The 10,131-nt window shown below is 46.9% G+C and overlaps 1 protein-coding gene across 1 annotated transcript in view; it reads right to left on the bottom strand.

Annotated features, from left to right (window-relative positions):
- Window positions 1-10,131, bottom strand: part of LOC309377621 (5-hydroxytryptamine receptor 7-like) — a 73,920-nt gene that overhangs the window by 19,697 nt on the left and 44,092 nt on the right. The window lies entirely within an intron of this gene.

Here is a 10,131-nt window from a genome sequence, read left to right as displayed (position 1 = left end):
CTGAATTTTGCATGTGGCACCAAAAGTATACCTAGAGGTATGGAATGCACACATCTGTGCAGCTGTTAAAATGAGAAGCAATGTAGATTTACTTGTAAGAAGCCTGAACGAAAAATATCCTTTAATGCAATCAAGTTAGATATTGCTGCTTGCTCCCCTTTCAAAGATGGCTAGGTTTTTATGGCTGCTGTTGTTGTTTTTTTAAAAGCATTTTGTTTTGCCCAGAGTATTGCATACTATGAATTAGCATCAGCAGTTTTTTTTTTCTAGGTTTAGCCTCTGGTGAATGCTGGCGAGAGTTTCTTATGCAACCCAGCCATTCTTCATAATGCATGAGGCGTCATTCAGATGCAGCCGTGGTCCCTGGAAGGCCCCCCTCTGCCTGGTTCCCTGTAGCTTTGCTTCTCGCAGTGAGGAAACCGCCAGAAGGACCTCGGAGATGGACCTCAGTGTCTGGGCAGAACGGTGGGGGTGGGGATGCTCCTTTAGGTATACTGGACACTTGTTTGGCCATTCCCAACAGCAACGGCTGGTGGACTGGCTGGCTGGCTTGCCCACTTGCTTGCTTACTCCGAGGCCGCCTCAGCTCCTGGCATCCAGCACCCCCTGGCCAGGCACCATTCGCCTGCAGAACTCGTAGCCAGGGCTGCTGCAACAAACAGCCCCACAAGCCTTTGGGAGGCAGAGACTCAAGAGGGCATCAGAGGAGGGAGGGAAGGAAAGAGTGACAGAGGCCAGTATTGCCCGCGGCATAGCTGACCATCATTCAAGGCACCCCAGGGTACCACGGCACACTGGTTGGAAACCACTGTTTTAAGGCACTGGCTGTCACCACTAGAAATGGGCCACTCTGCCCATTTCTGTTTCTCATTTTTCTCGTCTTGACGCCAGCGTGGTGTTGTGGTTAAGAGCGGTGGACTCGTAATCTGGTGAACCGGGTTCGCTTCCCCGCTCCTCCACATGCAGCTGCTGGGTGACCTTGGGCCAGTCACACGTCTCTGAAGTCTCTCAGCCCCACTCACTTCACAGAGTGTTTCTTCTGGGGGAGGAAGGGAAAGGAGAATGTTAGCTGCTTTGAGACTCCTTAAAGGTAAAGGGACCCCTCACCATTAGGTCCAGTCATGACCGATTCTGGGGTTGCGGCGCTCATCTCGCTTTATTGGCTGAGGGAGCTGGAGTACAGCTTCCAGGTCATGTGGCCAGCATGACTAAGCCGCTTCTGGCGAACCAGAGCAGTGCACGGAAATGCCGTTTACCTTCCCGCTGGAGCGGTACCTATTTATCTACTTGCACTTTGATGTACTTTCAAACTGCTAGGTTGGCAGGAGCAAGGGCCAAGCAACGGGAGCTCACCCCATTGTGGGGATTTGAACCGCCGACCTTTTGATCAGCAAGTCCTAGGCTCTGTGGTTTAACCCACAGCACCACTTGCGTCCCTTTTTGAGACTCCTTAGGCTAGTGATAAAGCGGGATATCAAATCCAAACCACCTCCTCCTCCTCCTCTTCTCCTCCTTGGTCTCCACATTTCCACACCAGTTTGCTTAAAAAAGAAGCGGCCCTCATGAATATTCATTGACTATTTTAGTGCTGCTAATGTATGCATACTTGCAAGCAATTTCCCCTAATACAATGCATTCTTTGTCTGTTGTTTTGGTTGGAGTTTGGTATATATAGCAGCAGAATGCCGAAATAAATCGTCTGGTAAGTGTGCTGATTGAAAGAATGTTTTTTTAAAAAAACAACACAAAACTTGGATTTATTATTCCTGGCAAAGAAGCCCATTCTGAACACCAGCTTCCATGTGGCTGTAATGGAGTCATGAGGTCAACCAAAGAAGGTCTAAAACTCAACCCTCACTGAACTGGAGGAGGGAGGAAGGAAGGAAAAGTCTGAGAAACAACTATCTACGGGTTATCAAGGAGGAGTCTGTGATGAGGAAGAACAGGTTGCCTTTCTGTCTATTGCCCCCCACTGGTTCAGGTAACATATTGCAAGCGTTGTTGCTTTACTCCAGCGATGGCCAAACTTGGCCCTCCAGCTGTTTTGGGACTACAGTTCCCACCATCCCTGACCACTGGTCCTGTTAGCTAGGGATGATGGGAGTTGTAGTCCCAAAACAGCTGGAGGGCCAAGTTTGCTCATCACTGCTTTACTCTCAATGAATTTCACAAATACATGCATTTTTATGCCCACTTTCCCCTACCATGCAAATTATTTGGAAGGAGGACTGTACTGCAAACTCTGGAGAAGTCCAGCTGTTGAGGAAGAGCTTTTTTTGGCTCATGCATTGTTTTGAGAACTTCAAACCAAACCACTTTTTCACCTAATTTTGTTCAGGCAACAAGCTTTCGGTTAAGCTCACACTGCCAAGGCTAGTACTCCTGTAACTTGCAAGCCCATCAATCTAGTGGCCTCAGTCCAGTATACCTGAAGGAGCATCTCCACCTCCATCGTTCTGCCCGGACACTGAGGTCCAGCTCCGAGGGCCTTCTGGCAGTTCCTTCACTGTGAGAAGTCAAGAAGCCAAGTTACAGGGAACCAGACAGAGGGCCTTCTCAGTAGTGGCACCAGCCCTGTGGAACGCCCTCCCACCAGATGTCAAAGAGAAAAACAACTACCAGACTTCTAGAAGACATCTGAAGGCAGCCCTGTTTAGGGAAGCTTTGAATGTTTGGTGTATTACAGTATTTTAATATTTTTTTGGAAGCCGCCCAGAGTGGCTGGGGAAGTCCAGCCAGATGGGCGGGGTATAAATAAATTATTATTATTATTAATCAACTTGCCTGCTTCCGATTCCTGGGGAGTTTGTTTGTTTGTTTGTTTGTTTGTTTGTTCTATAGATGGAGTTTGGGGGGAATTAACGTTTCCTGCTTGGGAATCAGGTGACAAGAGTATTCTACTTGCCTGGACAAAATGCCACTGCAAAAATGAGTACCTAGGACAGGAGGAACGTTGGAAAGAGTCTTGTGGTGGTTTACATGACTGGCAAAAATCCTAGCAATGTTGCAAATCAGAGTGATCGTGTTTATAGGATGAAGGAAACGAGTCCTAGTGGTTGGACTGTGTTTGCGAGAGCTGCCTGATCTCCAAAAGGCTCATGGGGTCTTTGTATGAACAAATCATCATTATACAGCCAAGTCCTTGCTTTGATTTCATTTTTCATGTCTCTTTCTCTTCCCAAAATCTTCTCTCCTTTCCAAATGGAGATGTGGGCATTTTGTGGCAATTTATTGGATTTTCAAAGATGCCTTCAGTCCCAAAAGGATTGGGACCCCGACCCGTTAGGAAAAAAACCAGCAGATACCCCGGTGTGGAACAACGCCGGCTGCAAAGGTAACAGAGATCTAGACCTGGAAATATGGTGCTTTTTAATCCCATGCATATTTGGGAATGATAAGTGTTAAACCCTTTTAGTCAAGGCCCATGTCGATTAAATAAATACTCTGGGAGGAATGAAAGTGCAGGTTTGCGGGCGCTGCTTCCTCTCACGGTGGAAGCAATCCAGCAGTGATAATTGTTATGTTTAGGAAGTGTGAAATTAGATTGTTATATTCAGACTCAGAGTGGCAAGCCTGAGTTAGTGGGAGTTGTAGGGGGGGGGTGAGGGTGAGCAAGGGAGTTCAATCAATATTTCTTGGTCGGTTTTCCCCCCTTTATTGTCCTCAATATAAAATAGGAGTGCAGTCCAAACTGCTGTTTCTGAGCATCCTCAGTTTTGTTCTGTGAAATGGGTGTTTTGTGGTTCCATCTAGCTCAGTATAGTCTTCTGGCAGGGGACCTGTAGGCAGAGGGCAGAGGGCATTTCCTTTTTTGTGGTTGTTGTTGTTTAGTTGTTTAGTCGTGTCCAACTCTTCATGACCCCATGGACCAGAGCACGCCAGGCACTCCTGTCTTCCACTGCCTCCCGCAGTTTGGTCAAACTCATGCTGGTAGCTTCGAGAACACTGTCCAACCATCTCGTCCTCTGTCGTCCCCTTCTCCTTGTGCCCTCTATCTTTCCCAACATCAGGGTCTTTTCCAGGGAGTCTTCTCTTCTCATGAGGTGGCCAAAGTATTGGAGCCTCAGCTTCAGGATCTGTCCTTCCAGTGAGCACTCAGGGTTGATTTCCTTCAGAATGGATAGGTTTGATCTTCTTGCAGTCCATGGGACTCTCAAGAGTCTACTCCAGCACCAAAATTCAAAAGCATCAATTCTTCGGCGAACAGCCTTCTTTATGTTCCAGCTCTCACTTCCATACATCACTACTGGAAAAACCATAGCTTTAACTATATGGACCTTTGTCGGCAAGGTGATGTCTCTGCTTTTTAAGATGCTGTCTAGGTTAAGATGCTGTCTAGGTTTGTTTTATTTGGGTTTTTCAAATTAAAATTTTTACAATAACATATCAACATACAATATAGAAACAAGATTCCACAGAATCTCCTGGACTTCCCTCCTCCCCTTTGTGGGTCCTATTGTTAGTCCTTTCCTCCTGCATCTTTTATAATAATCCAAATCTTTTGCATCTCCATTGTGTCCAAAATTCACCATTAAACCACAAGTATTATTTCAGTCCCACTAATGATTTTACATGTTTACAATTGTTTTTAAGACAGATTATAATTTTCCCCTGTTCCTTATTAACATTTTGGTCTTCCTGATTTTCCCGGTCCTTTTTGGACTAGGCAGAGGCCATTTCTAGCCCTACCTGGAGATGCTGCGGATCAAACCTGGAAACCTTTGCATGCAAAGCAGATGGCTTTTCTCCTAAGCAGGTGTGCCAGGGGTACTTCAGTAACATGCTGGGGGTCAACTCATGGAAGACATAGAATCATAGAGTTGGAAGAGACCACAAGGGCCATCGAGTCCAACCCCCTGCCAAGCAGGAAACGCCATCAGAGCACTCCTGACATATGGTTGTCAAGCCTCTGCTTAAAGACCTCCAAAGAAGGAGACTCCACCCCACTCCTTGGCAGCAAATTCCACTGTCGAACAGCTCTTACTGTCAGGAAGTTCTTCCTAATGTTTAGGTGGAATCTTCTTTCTTGTAGTTTGGATCCATTGCTCCATGAATGGTAAGAATTATATACTTTTTTAAAGAGCCTCTCCTCAGCAATTGGTATTAAGAGGTGGGATGCCTCTGATCCAAGAGGTCGCCTATGGCCATTAAGATCAGTAGCCATTGATCGTGATGGCTGTATGCTACTTCCTGAATTACAGGATGTTGCCAGATGCTTAGTGTTGGGCGGAAAACAACAGGGTGTGCAATAAACTTGTACTTGAACCACTGGGGGGCGACAGATAGACTCCTCGTTCTTCCTTCTCACTGATCACTTCTCTCTTTTAGTACGTACTGTACCGTATTTTTCGCCCTATAGGACACACTTTTTCCCCTTCAAAAATGAAGGGGAAATGTGTGTGCGTCCTATGGGGCGAAGGCAGGCTTTCGCTGAAGCCTGGAGAGCGAGAGGCATCGGTGCGCACCGACCCCTCTCGCTCTCCAGGCTTCAGGAAGGTGTCCGCAAGCCTTGCAAGCCCGGCGGGAGGTCCTGCCGGGCGCACGAGGCTTGCGGAGGCAGCCTGCATCCCGAAGCATGGGGCGCCTTCCAGAGGACGCCCCGTGCTTCGGGAATGTGTCTGCAAGCCTCCCGTGCCTGGCAGGACCTCCCGCTGGGCGCGCAAGGCTTGGGGCGGCAGCCTGGATCCCGAAGCACGGGGTGCCCTCCAGAGGACGCCCCGTGCTTCGGGAAGGTGTCCACAAGCCTCCAGCACCTGGCAGGACCTCCAGATGTCCGCAAGCCTTGCGCGCAAGGCTTGCAGGCAGCAGCCTGTTCTGGGGGCTGGGGTCGGGGGAAGCTCGGGCTTCCCCCGCGCCACCCCCGCGCCTGGGGAAAATTTCCCCCCCTTTATTCCCCCCCCAAAAAAACCTAGGTGCGTCTTATGGGGTGGTGCGTCCTATGGGGCGAAAAATACGGTACTTGTTGGTAAATGACATCACTTCCTGTCAGCCTTTACTTCCTTCCTGCTTCTTCTCCAAAGTTGGCCAGTATCGCCAGTGTGTCAGTGTTAACTTCTTGGAAAGCCTCGGAAAGGCTTTGTTGGCCAGAATCAATAAACAATAAATTTATTTATTCTTCCAACCATTGGTCTTGCCAGACTATTTATTTCCGTGCACCACTGCAGTATATTTCTCAGGCTCTTAACATTTGCTCATGGCCAAAGGTGCTCATCAATGCCACACAAGGTTTGGCCAGGCCATCTCTTTCTATGCACAAATAGAAGCCACCCAATGTCATCCCACTCCGAGGGAAAAAGGCAAACGAGTTCCGTCCTCCCTGTGTCCCTGACACATAGGCAGGGAACAGCGTCTTTTGAGAAAATGTCTGCTGGCTGACAGCTCATTGACACAAACGAAGAGGCTCCCCGACGTTCGATGAGAGTGACTCTGACAGGAGACCCCTCAGAACACTTTGAACCATTTACAAAGACAGGTCTTTGCTCTCCTTTGGAAAAAGATGAAACCTACGCAGCGCAGACAGGGCTGGATTTATGTTTGATGAGACCCCAAGCTACTGAAGGTAATGGGGCTCTTTATATGTCCAGCTGTCCTTTGTCAACAAAAAATTGTCACTGTTATGTACTGAAGTTCTCACCCTGGGCCAGCAGGTGGATACTGTAGATAGTTATGCAAATGAAGGATCAAAAGTGACGCTCAGTGATTGGATAGTTTTAGAAAGTTGCTACAGTTACGTTGTTCTGGAGCTCTATATAAGCAGGCTGACTGAGGCCTTCAGTTCAGTTCTGTTCTGTTCTGGCCTTTGAATAAACAAGAGCTGTTTGAAGAATTGCTGTGTCGTCTGATATGTTTGCCCACAACTTAACAGTCGCTGTTTTTTGTGTTGAATATATGCTATATGGTAATTTATGGACCTAAGAGATATCTAAAACCATTTGCACATGTTGCCGTGCAACCAGTCCATGCAGAATGTAGGCACCCTATATATAGAAATGAGCAAACCAGTGATATTTTAGGGAGCAGGTTAGCAGGCAGGGCCCATGATGCTAAACCACAAGTAACACAATTGGAGAGATCCGAGGCCCTGCAGGAGCACAAGCCGCTGTTCTTGAAGAATGAATCTGGAGCGGGCCAGGGGGGGTCTGGAGTTGTGGGGGCTCTTAATTTTGGAGGGACTTTGAAACATGTTTTTAAATACTTTCTGGATTACACTGTTGACTGTGGGGAATGGGACTGTGGGGAATGGGCTGATCTGCTGAGGGGAGATGGAGATATCTTTGGGTTGGAGTATCCCCGAGACCTACTCTTCAGTGAGAAAGGAAAGAAACTAAGAAAGAGATCAATAACAGGCAAGGTAAAGTGCAGGTATAAACAAGAAGATCTGCAGAAGGGACATGCCTAAGCTATAGCTTGTTTAGCTTTTATGTAAATCTGGCACTGAGCACAAAGCTAAACTATGCACAAGAAACAGTGGTGACCACCAACCTAGATGTCTTTAAAAGAGGATTAGAGGGCTATTGAAGGCTGCTAGCCAGGATGTCTATTGTCTGCCGTCATAGTTGGAGGCAGCAGTGCTTCGGAACAGCAGTTCCTGGAAACCACAGGAGCAGAGAGTGCTCTTGTGTTCGAATCCTGCTTGTGGGTTTCCCACAGGCTGGCCACTGGGAGAACGGGATGCTGCATGGGCTATTGGCCTGACCCAGCAGGGTCTTCTTACATCCTTAATATATTTTTATTCCATCATTGCGTGGTGCGTCCCCTCCCCCCGAGTGGAAATAATGACACATGACACAATTATTAAGGTTAATGGGCTAAATAAGGCTACAACTTTATTGGTTACAGGTGATGAATGGTATTGGCTTAGGCATTGGTCCTAACCGACTATATCCGGCTTCAGCCCGTCCGCTTGAGGTCCGGGGAGGGTTAACCACCAGTAGGGGGAGTCCTGCTGATGCACATCAACTAGGAACTCCCCCAGGGTCACTGATAGGGGGCGTGCCTTAGGCCCTCACCTCCTCAGGCTTCGGACAGGGCCACACACCCCGGAATCCTTTACCGGACTACCCTTCAATATGTGGGGCAGGTGATGGCGCTACCTCCCCTCTTCCATCTATGGAACTATACCAATGCCTAACAGCCAATACCAAGAAAGTTGTGACGATTTGCTACGAGGTAGGCGAAAACCAAATGGCTGGTGCCAATTTGCCAAGTGGAAAAATTCCTACCAGGCCCCTTGACGGCGACCAATCAAGGTCCATAGCAAGGTCAAGGAACGAAAACCTTATAGGGCGGAGGGTGGGAAAAGCAGGAACAGCTGGTAGGTGGGAAAAGAGGGAGATCCCCAGACGTGTCCTGCCTTAAGTAGGGCAGGCCATACCCCCTGATGGGAATCCCCTCTCCCCACGCACGTGGTGGGGCTGTGAAACCCACAACTCCACCACCTTTGAAAGGCGGAAGTGGTTTTCCCACAAGAAGCTGGTGATCCAGCCATGGCTCCCTCCCTGCTGTCCTTTTTTCACTAGCCTACAAAAATGTTCACTATGTTGGCTTGGAGGAGGGAGCTTCTCTTCTCTGGCCACAGTCCACTTGGCTTCATGCTGTGGGCGATCAGCCTTCTTTATGGTCCAGCTCTCACTTCCATACATCACTACTGCGAAAACCATAGCTTTTACTATATGGGCCTTTGTCGACAAGGTGATGTCTCTACTTTTTAAGATGCTGTCTAGGTTTGTCATTGCTTTCCTCCCAAGAAGCAGGCGTCTTTTAATTTTGTGACTGCTGTCACCCTATCTGGAGATCAAGAAAGTAAAATCTCTCACTGCCTCCATTTCTTCCCCTTCTATTTGCCAGGGGGTGATGGGACCAGTGGCCATGATCTTCATTTTTTTGATGTTGAGTTTCAAAACATATATTGCGCTCTCCTCTTTCACCCTCATTAAAAGATGGGTGGATTTAGCAGTCCCTAATGCCAGCGATGACAAGGACAAGCCAGCCTTCCTTGCCAGCTCTTTATTTGTCTAGGCAAACAACAGGAGCGTTGGCAAGGCGCAGAAACAGCGGAAAGATGAAAAAGGAAGCCTCACTGACGTTGTAGAGATGGACCGGAGTGGCATTTACAATTCTCAATGACCTTTCCGTGAAAGAGCATTTGTACCAATCACTGTCTCCCTCGCCGTTCAATTTCAGAAAAGAATCCCATCCGTTACGGTGCTGATTGCCTTTCCAGGTTAGGAGACACAACATTAATTCCATTCGATGAGTTTGCCCCAGGCTGGAGACCCATCTCCCCAAATCTGCGGAACAGAGCTGGCACAATTGCATCTACTATTCCAAGTCTGATTTAGACGCAAGATTGAAAAGTAACGTTCTGAGTGTGACGTACACAGTGTTATCATTCAGAGGGCAGAGGAAGGTTGGGACGATACTTTTGGGATGTCTTAATGTGTTGGAAGCTTCCCAGAGTGGCTGGGGCAACCAGTCAGATGTGTGACATATAAATAGTATATATTATATTATATTATTATTATTATTATTATTATTATTATTATTATTATTATTATACTTGTCCACTCAGTTTGCTATCTCTCTCTCCAAGTGTCTTTACTTTTAAAAGTTGTGGGCCTCTGCTTGTTTTTAAAACGGACAAGGAATACGGAGAGACGAACCAGAAACGTAGCAACTCTGTATGTAGCTTACAAAAAACCCTTAACAATAATGTATGGCATTTCAACCACTTCTAATACAGTCGTACCTTGGTTCTCAAACACACACACACACACACACACACACACAATAATTTTTTTAACATACCATTTTCAACAGTAATTAAACATACTTTTACATCTTACACAATTTTTTGACTTCCATCAATCCTGTCTGAAAATTTTCCAGTCTAATCTCTTAGTATAGGTTTCTTACTTTCCCTGTTACATTTAAAACTCATAACCGATATCTCTATTCTTTATCTAGTTTGTAACGTTTCATATATTTCTCCTTACAAAACTTATTGTAACCCTATTAGCGTAATTTGTTGGTTACAATTGCTCTTCAAATAGTTCATTTCCTTCTTCCAATCTTCCGTAAATCTCTGTTCCAGCAGGTTTCGAATCCTTCCTGTCATTTTGTCCAATTCTG

This window comes from Podarcis melisellensis (assembly GCF_964234715.1).
Source record: "Podarcis melisellensis genome assembly, chromosome: 9".
NCBI lineage: Eukaryota > Metazoa > Chordata > Lepidosauria > Squamata > Lacertidae > Podarcis > Podarcis melisellensis.
This window is presented reverse-complemented; position numbering and strand designations above follow the sequence as displayed.